Below are 16,665 nucleotides of genomic sequence, written 5' to 3' on the forward strand. Positions count from 1 at the left end.
TGACCACACGCTGACTATTGTTGCCACCAGGTGGTTCCCTGGAAGATCCGGAACACCCGTAAAAATGGTCAATTCGAAAATTTCATCGTAGATCGGCGGGATTTTTTTAAACCTATTGTTTTCGAATCATGAGTATGGAATGGATGTTTTGACCACACATGGATCATTGTGGCCACCAGGTGATCTCTTGAACGATCCGGAACATCGAAAATCATGATCAATTCGTAAATTTCATCGTGAAGCGCAGCTTTTTTAAAACCCATTGATGTCGAAACCTGAATATGGAATTCTTGTTTTGACCCTCACACTGACCGTTTGGATCACCCGGTAGTACACTGGAAGATCCGGAACATCCGTACAAATAGTCAATACGATTTCATCGTGGAGCGGCGAGATTATTTTTAGAAACCATTTCTCGTCGAACACTGAGTGTGGAATTGTGTTCCATTGTGCTCACCGGGTGATTCCTGGAAAATCAAGAATATCTGTATAAATGGTCAATGAATCGCCTGCTTTGAGCGTGCTTACAGCGGCACACTAGGAGTTAACTTTCTGAAATCAGTATGGCGAAAGGCATCTAAGGTTCGATTTCTCAAAATTAAGCACTTTCATCAAAAAAAAAATTGGTAGGCATGGTAGCGGACACCTTCCTACATAATCGGTACCAAATAGTTTTTCATGAAAAGTTTCTTATTTTGAGAAAACCCACGTTAGATGACTTTCATCATACAAATTTCTGGTGGTTAACTCTTGCTGGCTTTTTTGCGCATATACTATAGCGCCTGGATGTGACAGCGGCGGGTAGAAAATCAGCCACTGCCAATAATTCATTGGTTAGTTTCATCGTATAGTGCCTGGGTTTTTTAAAACCTATTATTGTTGAACCCTGAGTATGGAATTGTAGGTGATGAACGTATGTTAAAGAAAATCTATATAGGGTTACCGGCGGTAATGTTGGCCCTGGATGTAACATTGGCTCATCACGCAAATTAATCAATATTTCAGCGATAATACGTCGATTTTTAGGGAGATATTAACCACTGCTTCTTTAAAAAAGTGTATTGCACATATATCTGCTTCATAACGCTAGATTTATACACTTCTTAAACTATTAAAAGCAATTCTCTTGCGTGAAAAATCACTTTGACTCGGTTTTTTAGCAGCCATGTTTCGTTGACTTATGCAGGCTGGCTGTGCTAGAGTTTTTTTCTTTTGCCCAATAAAAGAGTTTTCTGAATGAACATACCTACTTTCGCACATCAGATGAATGGATAACAACCACACTATGTCAGCTATCATTTTTATTTCTCAATTTCCATTAGTATATCGACATAATTCACCAAAACTTTTTTGAACAATACTGGGGGCACCCGTAGCCAACTGTTGGCATGCGCTTTCGATTTGTAGCACTACGTTAGTATAGGTGAAACTCTAAAATCAAAACATTCTCACCAATAACCCGTACCCGTACGATCGATAGCGATAGAATATCCGATGCTTGCGATTAGGTTGTTGATATTTTTTGTAAAAACAGGTTAATCCACTCAGCGGTCAAGTTTCATTCGCAAATTACAAAACGCTAAACTCGGCCATTGTCAACCCACACCAAGTCTTTAGCAATGCTTCATGTATGGTAGGGTTCTGAAATTTATAAAGTCCTTAACGCTCAGACAACCCGCATAATTATTTACCATTCTTCGTACAGTTACAAATATAACATGGACATGGACATAGTTGATATCGTTACCCATTAACATTAAGTTCATCAAACAGTACATATTTATGGTAAAACAATTACCTCAACCGTAATCAATGAGGTTTACAGTCTACGAACCATAATCAATATAATACTGATAAAATCTTTCGTCCAAATCGAAGAAAATCGATTTTTCTTACAGCCAACATTCTTAACAACCCGTTGCTCATACAGTCCGGTCTACGAAAACCGTAGCCCCTATGGTCAAAACGTTACCAGACTATAATACGATTATGGTCCAGTACCATTATCTTTATGGTTCAACGTGGAACGTAGACCGTTCTAATAATGGTTCAGCTGTCGTTTGGATTTATGCGGGAAGTACCCTTCCTTCGGGGGCAGCAGGGACTTTGTCCAAGGGCTTGACGATCCCTCCCCAGGCCATCTGCGAGTTGTGGCGCCTGCCTTGGATGTGGTGGGGTTTGACAGTGGGCCCTGTTAAACCTCTATAAAAAGTTGCATGTATCCGCAAGTAGGATCCGCCAAAGCGACCGTGTGCCGCTCAAAGCGCACAAGCCCAAGTCCTGGTGTTAGGTGGGACGCTAAACAGCCCTGACACGACGGCCCTCCGGCGAGACAGGAGGTTTGCGCAGGCCCAATAAGCCGCCTGGAAAACCAATAATTACGAACAATATAAGAGATAATGCGACTCGATATAATCGGCAAAGACCTAGGCGACGAATAAAGGATCACGATTGGAAGCTTGGAACATGGAACTGCAAGTCGCTAGGTTTCGCAGGTTGCGACAGGATGATCTACGATGAATTACATCCCCGCAACTTCGACGTCGTGGCGCTGCAGGAGATTTGCTGGACAGGACAGAAAGTGTGGAAAAGCGGGCATCGGGCGGCTACCTTCTACCAAAGCTGTGGCACCACCAACGAGCTGGGAACTGGCTTCATAGTGCTGGGAAAGATGCGCCAACGCGTGATTGGGTGGCAGCCAATCAACGCAAGGATGTGCAAGCTGAGGATTAAAGGCCGTTTCTTCAACTATAGCATCATCAACGTGCACTGCCCACACGAAGGGAGACCCGACGACGAGAAAGAAGCGTTCTACCACATAACATATGTGTAACTCGGGTAGCAAAAGTTGTACCCTTATAACAGATTGTATGTGTTATACGGAACATCGAAACGTCAAAAGATATGGTATAACAATATTGAATTAGCAAGGGGTCGCGTGATTTTTACTGTTTATCTGATTATTATTCACACCATAATTAGCCAAATATTTTTTTAGATTACAACGTGGTGGAATAAAGTTGAATAGTACTAAAATCGTCTTATGACAGGTAAAGACAATCCACAAAAAAAGGCTTAATAATTTTCTTATTGTTTTACAGTTTTATAACCCAACACTTTCATATTGATGGTTTAAAGTGCTGATGTTGATGTAAATAATATCTCTGAATAATAAAAATCAAATCGTATCCGCATAACTCGAAAACGGCTGGATGGATTTCCTTCATTCCTTCAGCAGATTCGTTGTTGTTTCCGACGGGCTTATATGATATATCCTCATGCGAAAATAATGAGATTTTTTGGGCAGTTCACAACGCACACTTTTTCCTACTTTGCAGTAGAACGTCTGCCGGGTCGACTAGTTGGTAATAAAATTCACCGATCTCGAGGATAGACAGCTCGTTTTGTATTCGTTGATCTTGATGTCACCGTTTACCAGGCACCGTGAATCAGAAAAGTAAGCAGCAATGCAACTCTAAAAGTCAACCATTGCAAGCCGAATATACATTGCACTTGTCACGAGTTCTGCGGACTTTATTGACATTTTTGGATAAGGTTCGAGTAGCACAGGTTCGTCTTAGTTAACGAGTTGGTAAAGTGGCAGGAGAAAGCAATTGATGGAATTTTAATTTGATGTAGGGAACTATCTTTTCGTTTATTTATTGTTCTAGCAATTACTGCTAGAATATCAAGATGGAGGTATAGGATAGAAAAGGAAACGACATGGCCTATGAGGCAGAAGCGGTAACAATAAGACAACCAAGCCCACTAGACACAGAAGAAGATGAAGAAGACGACGCACATAGTAAAGAAACTCTCTATTATTGAGCCAAAACCTTTCTTTCTGCATAACCATGCAAAATTGTCAAACAAAAGAATCGAACTTCGTTGCCTCAAATAGTTACATGACCATTGGTCCATTGAATATAAAAATGATTACAGTCAAACCTCCATGATGTTCTATGACTCGGATCATGGAAGTAAATTATGCCATATGAAAACAATATTTTGTGGGTTACTGTGATGGTCCATCTAAAGAGCTTTCCAAGGATTTTCTATTCCACATCTCGATATTTCCATGAATCGACTGTTCCTTTCAATATCGACTCATGAAGGTCAGTTACAATCATTATAAAATTATATGATTATTATAAAATTGATTATTAACATAATTATACATTATACGATTAATCTTTTGAAACTGTGTAATTAACTATGAGATATTTTGAACATAAAACTTTGATTTATCATACTACAGTAACACCAAAATTTTGAATGAAGTATTACAATATTGGTTCACAATATCAGTGTTTTGCTGTTTGAACAATAAATGTTATCAATGTTTCCCCTTATCCGTACAAATTTGGAAACGTTATTACCAGAATATTATCAAGCAATTTGTCAAGTTATTCAAACTAACTTAATGCTCAGTTAAAACGTATTAAGTAAATCAGTGTTGAAACCGCGACGCCGTCCCGCGAGTTTGCTTTCGTATACTTGGTTTATGATTAAGGTTAGAGGATTTACATATATTCAACATTGCAGTCTATACGGTATAAAAGTATTAACAAGAATGACATCTAGTCAATAATATAACTTTAGTTTTGAAAATTGTTTGGTTTTTTTCTCATTTCATTTCGCAACTCATTTTTGCAACTTGTAAACCAACATTGGTGTATCCCTCGTCATCCTTTTGAAAAAGCCGAAAACTGCATATTTAAAGATTAGTTTCTAATGTAGAACAGTTTGAAACGACATCTTAATTAACACTTTTTGAAAAAACTTCAATTTTCTTCAATTCATACACAAACTTATTGAACCGGTTTTAGGATTATTTCATTTTCGATACTAGTCATCGGTAGAAAAAAGATATTGTTGTAAAATCGCCTAAAACTAGCTATTTTAGATACAGAAAATGTCGATATTGATTTTATATCTTGTCCATTACTGAGAGAAGCGCAGAAGAAATTTGGTTTGGATATTATCTCCCATTTATCGATAATGTTTAAAATATATGCATTCTAAAACTGAATTTCTCCACACATCAGTTGTCTATCCTGATCTTTGTACTCTTTGAAACAAAGTGTTCTAATTTTCTGATCATATGGTATTTGTTTACATTTGAGAATGACAGAACGAAGTTCCTGTTTTATTTGGTCATCAAATAAATAAACTGCTTCGAAAATGTTTAATTGAATCGATTTTATTAATCACATCCGCTCTGGTACGTATTCGGAAACAGAATGAATTAGATGTGCGTGTGAATGAAACTGACGTTTAAAGGGTACATTCAGAAACCACATATTCAGGTTATGTTAATAAACTACGTAACGCAACATCCTCCTTACTTTATAATAAAAAATTATTCAAGACAGTAGTCTCGGAAACGAGTCGGTAATTTGGTACTTCTCTTAGGTCTAACACTTTGTTCTTCGTTGATAGCTTTATCGATGGACGATCTAGATACTCTTGGAGTTCCTGATGGTCTTGGTGTTCCAGAATCCTCCGCATGGACGTCCGGTGCACTGGCGATCTGTTCTTGATTAGGCAGCACCGCTTCAGAAATCACTGATGATGGCAATTCGTTTCGTGACATTACACTTGTGCCCTGTTCGGAAGTTACTGTCGGCATCTGAGGTTCATTACGCGGTTTCAAATGCACTAAATCACGTCGATAGTGCGTACCGTTTACGTCAACCACGTAGGATCGATCATTCAACTTGTTGCTAACCGTTGCAGGTGTCCATTTCTTGGATGTCTCTGAGTTAAGCTGCACGTACACTGAAGATCCTGTTTCCAGCTGTGGTAGATTTCTCGCCTTTCGATCATATTGATACTTTGCTTTTCTTCTTCTTTCTTCAATCGCCTCCGGAACTCCGGACACCAGTTTCGGCTTCAGATTGTTGGCAGACATTGGTATTCCACAGCGAGTATTTCGAGAAAACAAACGTGCTGCTGGACTCGAACCAACCTTGTTTGGTACGTTTCTCCAATGCAACAGTGCATACCAAAAATCGCTCCCTGCCTCCTCCGCCTTCTTCAACAAACGTTTTGCTATTTTCACTGCTGCTTCCGCTTTTCCGTTAGCCTGTTGATGATGTGGTGCTGATGTAGAATGATAGAAATCCCAATCTCTCGCAAACTGTTTCCACTCTCCATTTACAAAGTTAGTACCGTTGTCTGAATTGACCTGCTGCGGTTTACCATGGCGCGAAAAATTGGACTTGCAAACAGAAATCGTAGACTTTGGTGTCACATCCTTCAGTAGGTCTACTTCAAAGAAGTCTGAAAAATGGTCAACGGTTACAAGGAATTTGCGACTTTTTCCTTGGTAATCTGCGAAAAAGACATCCATTGATACCAACTGGAATGGGTACACTGGAATAGGGTGACTCTGCATCGGTGCCGGAGGTTGAGACGGACTATACTTGGCACAGATACTGCATTGAGAAACAGCTTCCTTTATCTGGGCGTTCATTCCAGGCCAAAAGAAATTGGCACGTGCCAGCTTTGAAGTCGCCTCTATCCCATTATGGCTCACATGAACTTTACTAGTTAACTTCCGTCGTAGCGAATATGGCACCACAATCCTTTCATTGCGATAGACGATACCATCCTGAGTACTAAGCTCATTCCGGTACTTGAAAAAGATTTTAACACTATCTGGAACCTTGTCTATCGACGCTGGCCAGCCATTCTGTATGAATCGCACAAGAAGCTGTAGAGACGGATCTGCTTTCGTTTCCTCAATGATCTCATTCAGTTGTTCATCCTTGACCTTCAAGAAGCTAGACAGATTTACGTCCTCGATTTCTCGAAAAACATGGAATATATTGCGTTTGTCAAAGGTGTCGTCGGCTTGCTTTTCACTGGAAGGGGCTCTCGAAATCGCATCAGCTACCACGTTGTTTTTTCCAGTAACGAACTCTAGTTGCAATCGATAGCGTTGTAGATTTAACAGCATGTGCTGTAGACGGCGTGGTGCAGAAAGTAATGGCTTTTGAAAAATGTTGACCAGCGGCTTGTGATCAGTTCTGATGGTTGTTTGAGGATTTCCTACAATTAGCTGATCAAACCGCACACAAGCAAATAGAATTGCTAGCAGCTCTTTTTCTATCTGCGCATAATTTTTCTTGGTCGGAGTGAGAGTGCGCGAAGCGTATCCGATGACTCCGTGACTCTGGAAAATCGCCGCGCCTAAGCCGTATGAGCTAGCGTCACACTCAATAACTATCGGCTCGTTCACGTTATAATATTGCAGGGTGCGTGTGTCAGCTACCAACCCTTTGACACGATTGAACTCGTCGTCCTCTTTCTCAGACCAAATCCATTCTTCCTTTTCCGAAATCAGCCGACGGAGAACGGTGAAACTTGCACTTAAATTTGGTATAAAACGGCTGAGATAATTCACCATGCCTATAAACCGGTGAAGTTCTTTTCGATTCGTTGGTCGCGGAAAATGTTTGATTGCTGTCAATTTGCTCTCGTCAGGTTGAATGCCTTGGTTTGTCAATACATGACCGTAGAATTTTACTGAAGTCTTGCATAATTTGAGATTACTGAGATTCAGTTTAACGTTACATTCAGCCAAGCGAACCAACAACTTCTCCAAGCAGATGTTGTGATTTTTTAAGGCTTCCTCCAACGTCTCCCCAATACCATAAATTAGAAAATCGTCAGCAACACATTCCACCCCCTCCAGTCCCTGGATCACCTCTTGTAACTTCATCTGAAAGATATCCGGGGCTGGAGCAATCCCAAACGGCAAGCGAATCCAACGGTAACGGCCAAACGGAGTCCAAAATGTTGTTAATTGGCTGCTTTTCCTATCCAATACTACGTGCCAGAATCCTTTTCGTACATCTGCCGTCGAGAAAACTTTCGCCTTTCCCAGTTCAGGCAAAATTTCGTCAATAGTGGTGAACTGCAGATGGGGGCGTTTAAGCGCTTTGTTCAAAGGAATTGGGTCAAGACAAATACGAATGGAGTCGCATTGTTGCTCCTTCCGCTTAACCAGCACGATGTTACTGACCCATTCGGTGTGCTGAGTCTCTTTAACGATCAAACCATCGCGTTCCAGGATCCCCAACTCCTCCTTTAACTTTCCTCGCAATGCAATCGGCACTCTGCGAGGTGGTTGGATTGATGGTGGAACATCAGGGCATACTTCCAAAGATACGGCTCCTGCAAATTTCCCGATTCCGTGGAAAACATCCTCATGCTGTTTGACGATGTCCTGAGCTTTCAAACGATAAATATTCAGCAATCCTTGCTCAGTCTTTGGTGCAGTGAAATTCACCGTGTTGCAGAATTTTACAAAGCCCAAGATGCGACAAACATTTGCCGAAAGAAGTGGGCCATGCTTCACGTCGACCACTTGGAAAATAAGATTGTACTTACGGTCTTTCCTCCGACATGGAACTTTCACCTGACCAAGCACGGGTATGTTGCTGCCACCGAAACCCTGAAGGCGGTAAGCTGACGGTAGCAATCCAATTGTGTCGCTTCCGATGATACTTTCCAACCATTCACGCCCAACAAGACTAGTGTTGGCACCGGTATCTAGTTCACATCGTGCCGTTCGCCATTTTCCAGCGAGACACAACTCCAATTCCGCCGAAACATTTCCTCCAATGCCAGACTTATCGACGATTTTGCCGATGGACACACTTTCACTATCGTCCGAATCCGGGTTTTCACTTTCCCTGTTGATTCACAATCGAGTTACTGTCTTCTTCCACTTTCTTCACCCGATACTTTTCTTTAACTTTTCTTCTGCTCTGCCTTACATACATTCTCGAAATGGTTCTTCCCACCGCATCGGTTGCACCGTTTGCCGAGTGCAGGACAGTCTCCTTTAGAAAAATCATGCCGGCCACCACAAAATTTACACTTCATCTTCTTCACCATATTTACTTCCGCACTGGGCTGACCGACGGTAACCGGATGCCTTTCCGTAATTTCTTCCGCGCGACACAGGTCTATAGCGTGTGCTTCCGTTAATTTTTTTGTTGTAATCAACTTAGAACGGAGCTTCAACCACCTGATCGATGTGGTTAGCTTGTACTTTATCATGTCTTCTTCCAAGGCACCAAACTTGCACAACTTCGCAATAGATTTTACTCGGCACAAATAATTGTCGATACTTTCCTCGGCTTCTTGCATCATCGAAAAGAAATCGAACCAATCAACAAACTTATTACGTTCGCGCACAACTTTTTGCTTAATTGCCACTAACGCAAGGTCCGGATCATCTTGCTGAGCATTGGTCAGTTCGAAGTTAAAATACTTTTTCAACGCTTGTTTTCCGACTACCGATAGCAAAATACTCGTTTTCTGCCTGTTTTGTGTCACTGGCCACGCATCCATGCCAACCGCACTGGCATAGGTTTTCCAATTGGACTGGAAAAAATCAAAATTTTGTTCCATGTCACCTTCCAGTTCGAGTGGAGGCGGTAGAGGAACCGACGATGCTGCTGTATTCCCAACTGCCGGCGCTGCAGGTGCTGCAGGCTGGCTTTTCACTGAACTAATCAGCGCCGTCATCGCCTGCTTCTGCATTTCCATAAACTGGGCAAACTGTTCAGCATTCATCTTGAAAAAAAAAATCACACTTCCGGGAAAACACTCAAATCCAACACGAGATCGATAAAATATAGTCGTAGACAGGATCAAACACGTTTGCTTTTTACCGCACAACTGTTTCGCGATCACCGCTACTAATGATTTCCTCGCCGCTCGGACCGAACTTTTCCTCAACAATACACTTCCGCGATATCTTAATGACGCCAGAAAAACAATCTAGTTCGTAATCACTTCTGACACCATGTTTTATTTGGTCATCAAATAAATAAACTGCTTCGAAAATGTTTAATTGAATCGATTTTATTAATCACATCCGCTCTGGTACGTATTCGGAAACAGAATGAATTAGATGTGCGTGTGAATGAAACTGACGTTTAAAGGGTACATTCAGAAACCACATATTCAGGTTATGTTAATAAACTACGTAACGCAACAGTTCCCGACGCTCGTTATAACAGTTTTGGCCCACCGAAAGGGGGTCAACTTTTTGATAGGGATTTTGTTCGAAGATCCACTTATGTTATGTGGTTCTACGCACAGCTGGAGCAGACATACGATGGATGCCCACTGCGGGATGTCAAAATCGTCATCGGTGACATGAACGCGCAGGTAGGAAGGAAGGAAATGTATAGACCGGTCATCGGACCGGATAGTCTGCACACCGTATCGAATGACAACGGCCAACGATGCATAAACTTCGCGGAATGGTAGTCCGAAGCACCTTCTTTCCACGCAAGAATATCCACAAGGCCATAAGGCGATCACCTAACCAAGAAACGGAAAACCAAATCGACCACGTTCTAATCGACGGTAAATTCTTCTCCGACATCACGAACGTCCGCACTTACCGCAGTGCGAATATTGAATCCGACCACTACCTCGTTGCAGTTTGCCTGCGCTCAAAACTCTCGACGGTGTACAACACGCGTCGAAGTCGGACGCCGCGGCTTAATATTGGGCGGCTACAAGACGGTAGGCTAGCCCAAGAATACGCGCAGCAGCTGGAAGTGGCACTCCCAACGGAAGAGCAGCTAGGGGCAGCGTCTCTTGACGGATCTTCAGGAAATCCAGGAGGAGACTGGCCGGCTGAAGAACAACAAAGCCCCTGGGGTTGACCAACTACCAGGAGAGCTATTTAAACACGGTGGTGAGGCACTGGCTAGAGCGCTGCACTGGGTCATTACCAAGATTTGCCGCAGGAGTTGATGGAAGGTGTCGTGTGTCCCATCTACAAAAAGGGCGATAAGCTGGATTGTAGCAACTACCGCGCAATCACATTGCTGAACGCCGCCTACAAGGTACTCTCCCAAATTTTATGCCGTCGACTAGCACCAACTGCAAGGGAGTTCGTGGGGCAGTACCAGGCGGGTTTTATGGGCGAACGCTCCACCACGGACCAGGTGTTCGCCATTCGCCAAGTACTGCAGAAGTGCCGCGAATACAACGTGCCCACACATCATCTATTCATCGACTTCAAAGCCGCATATGATACAATCGATCGGGACCAGCTATGGCAGCTAATGCACGAAAACGGATTTCCGGATAAACTGACACGGTTGATCAAAGCGACGATGGATCGGGTGATGTGCGTAGTTCGAGTTTCAGGGGCATTCTCGAGTCCCTTCGAAACCCGCAGAGGGTTACGGCAAGGTGATGGTCTTTCGTGTCTGCTATTCAACATCGCTTTGGAAGGGTAATACGAAGAGCAGGGATTAACACGAGTGGCACAATTTTCAATAAGTCCGTCCAGCTATTTGGCTTCGCCGACGACATAGATATTATGGCACGTAACTTTGAGAAGATGGAGGAAGCCTACATCAGACTGAAGAGGGAAGCCAAGCGGATCGGACTAGTCATCAACACGTCGAAGACGAAGTATATGATAGGAAGAGGTTCAAGAGAAGACAATGTGAGCCACCCACCGCGAGTTGGCATCGGTGGTGATGAAATCGAGGTGGTAGAAGAATTTGTGTACTTGGGCTCACTGGTGACTGCCGAAAATGATACCAGCAGAGAAATTCGGAGGCGTATAGTGGCTGGAAATCGTGCATACTTTGGACTCCGCAAGACGCTTCGATCGAATAGAGTTCGCCGCCGTACCAAACTGACCATCTACAAAACGCTCATTAGACCGGTAGTCCTCTACGGACACGAGACCTGGACGATGCTCGTGGAGGACCAACGCGCACTCGGAGTTTTCGAAAGGAAAGTGCTGCGTACCATCTATGGTGGGGTGCAGATGGCGGACGGTACATGGAGGAGGCGAATGAACCACGAGTTGCATCAGCTGTTGGGAGAACCATCCATCGTTCAATGGATGGAATGTCGGACAATAACCCGGTGAAAATGGTTCTCGACAACGATCCGACGGGCACAAGATGGCGAGGTGCGCAGCGGGCAAGGTGGATCGATCAGGTGGAAGATGACTTGCGGACCCTCCGTAGACTGCGTGGCTGGCGACGTGTTGCCATGGACCGAGCCGAATGGAGAAGACTCTTACATACCGCACAGGCCACTTCGGCCTTAGTCTGAATAAATAATAACCCTTCCACAACCTAAAACGTCATGTAGTTTGTGAATGATGCTTTTCTCGAATCACGATATAATCGTTTTTATTCGCAGAACCCCGGATAAAAATTTACAGTACCTCGTATGGCATAATCCATTGGAGTACAATAGATTGTATGGTAAACAAAATAATCTATTGTACGTTTATTGTAGTTTTTTCACGGCCATAAAAATCTTTTATTGTGCTTACTTTAAATGCACAATAAATTTAACTGTTACCAATACATTCTATCATGTTTTTATTATCCGCTTATGTTTTGTATTGCTCATTCCAAAACTAAATATATTATATAAGTATTCTAACTGGGTGATCAGAAGATCCATCTTGAAGAAAAAATTATATAATTTTTAAAGATTTAATTTGTTTGTTGTATTAATGAAATAACAATTGAATACAGTATAGTAACAAAAGGTTCAATTATTAAATTTAAAAAAAAAAGTTTTATCGATTTATAAATAAATACTTTTTATTTCAGGTCTTGAAATATTCATGTTATGACCAGGTTGAATTAAAAATATAAAAAGGAACAAAAACTTTTGCATATCATTTTACTCGGAGATTGGCTGGATTTATTTGAGCGTGTACGTTTTGTTTATGATTAGTGGAATAAAAAATTAAACTGATGTTGTGGTGCAGGAAGTGTCCCTTCATTGCGGATTCTGGGAGTGGGCAAGCGGCGGATCATAGGCTGCTGTATCGTGGTGAGTATCTATAATGTTAACATCATAATACCGGATGATTTTGGTGCTAGAGAACCTTTTAAAGCACCTTTAGGAAGGGGTTCTTAATTTCCACCGCCGAAGCAGTTCGGAGCATTTTTATTAACATGTATCCTTGTTCTTTTTCAGAAGGAAGCTTATGGTAAGACCACGTAAGACTGAATATCGTTCGGCAGCTATAATTGGCCTATCTTACCAATTAGATACAATAATAACTGATACAGGTAACTTTTCCTTTTTTCTCGAAGTACTTTTTATAAGAAAACTGACATGCTTTTATAATTTACATTTTTTACAGGTTCATACATAACCTGATGTGTTAGAGAAAACGACTAAATTCGATTCACCCACTCAAGAAAAAACAAATCATATATAAGTCCTATAGGAGACGCTCCCTTTCCTGGTGGCTAAAATTACAGCGTGCTCAGCGAGTATAGCGAGGTACATCAGCGGCGCATTTGATTTTAACGTCAATGCATCAGTGACTAAGTAACAGCAAAGCGCCAAACAACAATACTAAAGCCCCAAACGCAATACAACGGAACGGCGACGGAAATGGAAAATTTTACAGTTATATCATATATTTTCTGTCAAATTTGCCGTTTCCGTCGCCGTTCCGTTATGTTGCGTTTGGGGCTTAACACATTAAATTTTGGATTGAATGAAAACTAATTTGAAATCGAACAAAAACTGAATTAAAACAAAATTTAAATTGAATTCAAATGAAATTGAAATATAATTAAAATAAATTGGAATTAAATTCGAATTAAAATTATTGTTGAATCACATTGAAATGAAATTAAGGTAAAATTAAATTTTAACTGATTGAACATTAAGCCTATACTGAAATAAAATTAAATCGATAAAATAAATTGTAGGACATAAAGTTGTATTGTTTTTCTATTGTAATATTAGAGTAAAATGTATTCTAAATTTCATTATATTTCTACTGTAAAACAATAAAAAAAAATTAGAGAAAACATTTAACATACATTATTTTCTATTGTTTTGTCCCTCTAAATCGTCCCATTCGAGAACCGTTGAATTAATTGTTTTGCTCCGAAAAATGTATGGAAAATTTTCGATTTTTTTATTGTAAAGATACATAACAACCCCCTTTTTTATTGTAAAAGTCCCATTTACCATTCATTTTATCGTGGAAAACCATTATTTCCAATGTGATTTTATTGTTAAAATTCCATTATATTTAATGGTAAGTCCTTTGTTTTAGATGGTGTTGTTACAGTAAAATTTATGATATTTTAATTATATTTTTTATCCGGGATACCAGCAATAATTGCCTACCTTACGGCTTCCACAAACCCGATTCAAGCATCAACCTTTCATGGTTCGATACACCATTTTCTTCATAATTTCGCAAATAAATGATTCAATTAATGTATGAATATTTAGTTATCATCATTCGCACGAATCGTACAAACATTTTCTTATTTAATAATCGAAAGATACAATGGATCGTATGTGTCATTAGATAAACTTTCAACGACATTTCATGAGAATAATTTCAAGTCAAATTACTTGACAAAAACCTTCATCATAATTTAGATCTATTATTGCTTGCAAAAAGTATTCTGATCTGTACAATGATACCGAAAAAGTATTCTTTCAACTCGGGAAGTTAAAACACGTGAGAGTTTTGAGAGGATTCACAACAGCTGATCGATATAGAGAGGAGTGGAATCAAACGCACGTACCAATCATGAAACTTAAATGCAGGCAGAGTTTAAAACAAGCATCCAATAATTGTATTTATGAATAATTGTGTAATAATGTCAGGTAGTTGGCACAGTTATAACTGTTTATGCACAGTACAAAGCAAGGAATTGCCTAGAATAAGTTTTACAATTGACTTTCTTCAGTAGTGCGTTATGCATCATTTCCACCTAAAGCATTGTTTACGTTTTGGAAAAAAGTTTCTTTGAGAGTATCGCGAGAGCGAGAGCAACACAACTGCCATGGTTTCAACTAGCAGTAAATCTCAAAATTATGCGGCAGCCAATAATTAACGTATGCAATTTGTTTGAAGGCACAACATGAGGGCTAGAACATGTAGCCTTTTTGCAATTGCAGTTTTTAATACAGTTTTCATTTTTCTAAACTTCTTCACTTGGAAATATGGGAAATAAATGATTCATATAATAGTATTTTCGTTAGCATGTCCTTGGTAAGCGTGCTATTGGGGGAATCCAAAACGCACTCTCACAATCAGTGTGGTAGTATTTTACATGCAACCAATTAGAATTCACGCTTGATAAGATGATTTGATTTTCTCTATTTGTTTGCATGCTGCCTTTATTCAACGCAAGCAAAATGACTGGTACTATAAACAGCAACCCATTTTTATCTTTCGTATGTTCGAAATCAACAAGCACTCGTCCTAAGTGGGCTGAAAAATGATCCACCTGATAGGGACAAGGATGCCGACCTTTTGTCCATTTCTCTCGAGACTTTCGCTGGTTTAAATGAGATATTGCGGACATACATCGTCGTATTTTGCTGTTTGGCGTCAAAACCAAATGTAACCAAGCCAGCTGGTGGAATAATTCTGGTTGGAAATGCAATATATGAAGATTTATAACGATAAATGTGCTCAACCGTAGCATAATGGGCCAAGGTTTGAGCCGTTACCTCTACATAAAAATGAATTTCTGTCTGTCTGAACCTTATAGGCACAGAATCTTCTGAACCGATCGACGTAAAAATTTGTATGCATAGGTTTTTTTTTGCCAACTCGGAAAACATCAGTCCTTAAGTTTTGACGTCTTCAGAAGAAATTATCTACAAAAATAGATAAATTTTTGGAGTAAGTTGCCATTAGGGTGGAATTTTTTTAGGAAGTGTATATTTTTAATCTTTTGAGTTAGGGCGTGGGGAAATTATTCTAAATATCTTCGACAGTTTCTTTGGAACATTCTGGAGATGTTCTTCGAAATCTCTTCTGCAATTTCTTCGCTATTCCTCCGGCAAATTCTTTGAAATTTCCCCAGCTAATAGATTGGAATTTCCTCTGCTAATTACTTGAATTTTCCTCAGGAAATTCTTTAGAGTTTCCTCGACCGATTCTTAAAAATTCCCTCGGTCAATTCTTCAGAATAACCTCGGGGAATATTTCTTCGAAATTTCTTCGGCAAATTCTTCGGGATTTCTTCGGCGATTCCTTCAAAAATTTCATGGAAATTCGATGATTTTTTTGTCGGGAAATCCTTTGGAATTCTCGCGGTGCAATATTTTTTCGGATTTTTTCCATGGAATATCCACGGGATTTAAAAAAATCTTTGGCAATTTCTTCTTCTTCCGATGTTTGGTGGCTATTGTGACTTAAAAACTTGAGAAATAAAAAAGTTATAACAGTTTTATTGGATTTTTTAGTCATATTTGATTTAACTGCAACTTGACAATGGGCATATTGTGGCAGTCAATCTCATATGCAAAACAAAGTACAAGTAATGAACTTTAAATTAATACCAGAACTATAGAATTATGACAAGATATGTTTATTCTTTAACTTATTTGATGGGCGCATGTAATCTTGTGCATTGCAGAGCCAAATCACGATTTTCTGTTCACGGTACATGTGTCACGCTTCCATGAAATTCCTGGAGTGAGATCTATAGGTCTACATGAGTAACCAACGATCTATCGGACTGCTTCGAATGTGATATATGCCCTTTGCTATATGTAGAAGAAATCCATGGAATAGGCCTTTGAGTCTACAAACGGAATCAAAGATTACTTGGATTGATTCAAATATGGTACATGCCCTTTGTGATG

The 16,665-nt window shown here is 40.3% G+C and overlaps 1 protein-coding gene and 1 long non-coding RNA gene across 6 annotated transcripts in view; one reads left to right on the forward strand and one right to left on the reverse strand.

The window, feature by feature from the left end:
* The window catches only part of LOC134225484 (neuropeptide SIFamide receptor-like), a 734,184-nt gene that overhangs the window by 42,936 nt on the left and 674,583 nt on the right, over positions 1–16,665 (reverse strand). The window lies entirely within an intron of this gene.
* Positions 12,636–13,375, forward strand: LOC134225486 (uncharacterized). Its single transcript, XR_009983258.1, has 3 exons — positions 12,636–12,855; positions 13,003–13,097; positions 13,172–13,375. It is a non-coding gene; the product is annotated as an uncharacterized LOC134225486 (long non-coding RNA).

This window comes from Armigeres subalbatus, chromosome 3, assembly GCF_024139115.2.
Source record: "Armigeres subalbatus isolate Guangzhou_Male chromosome 3, GZ_Asu_2, whole genome shotgun sequence".
Classification (NCBI taxonomy): Eukaryota; Metazoa; Arthropoda; class Insecta; order Diptera; family Culicidae; genus Armigeres; species Armigeres subalbatus.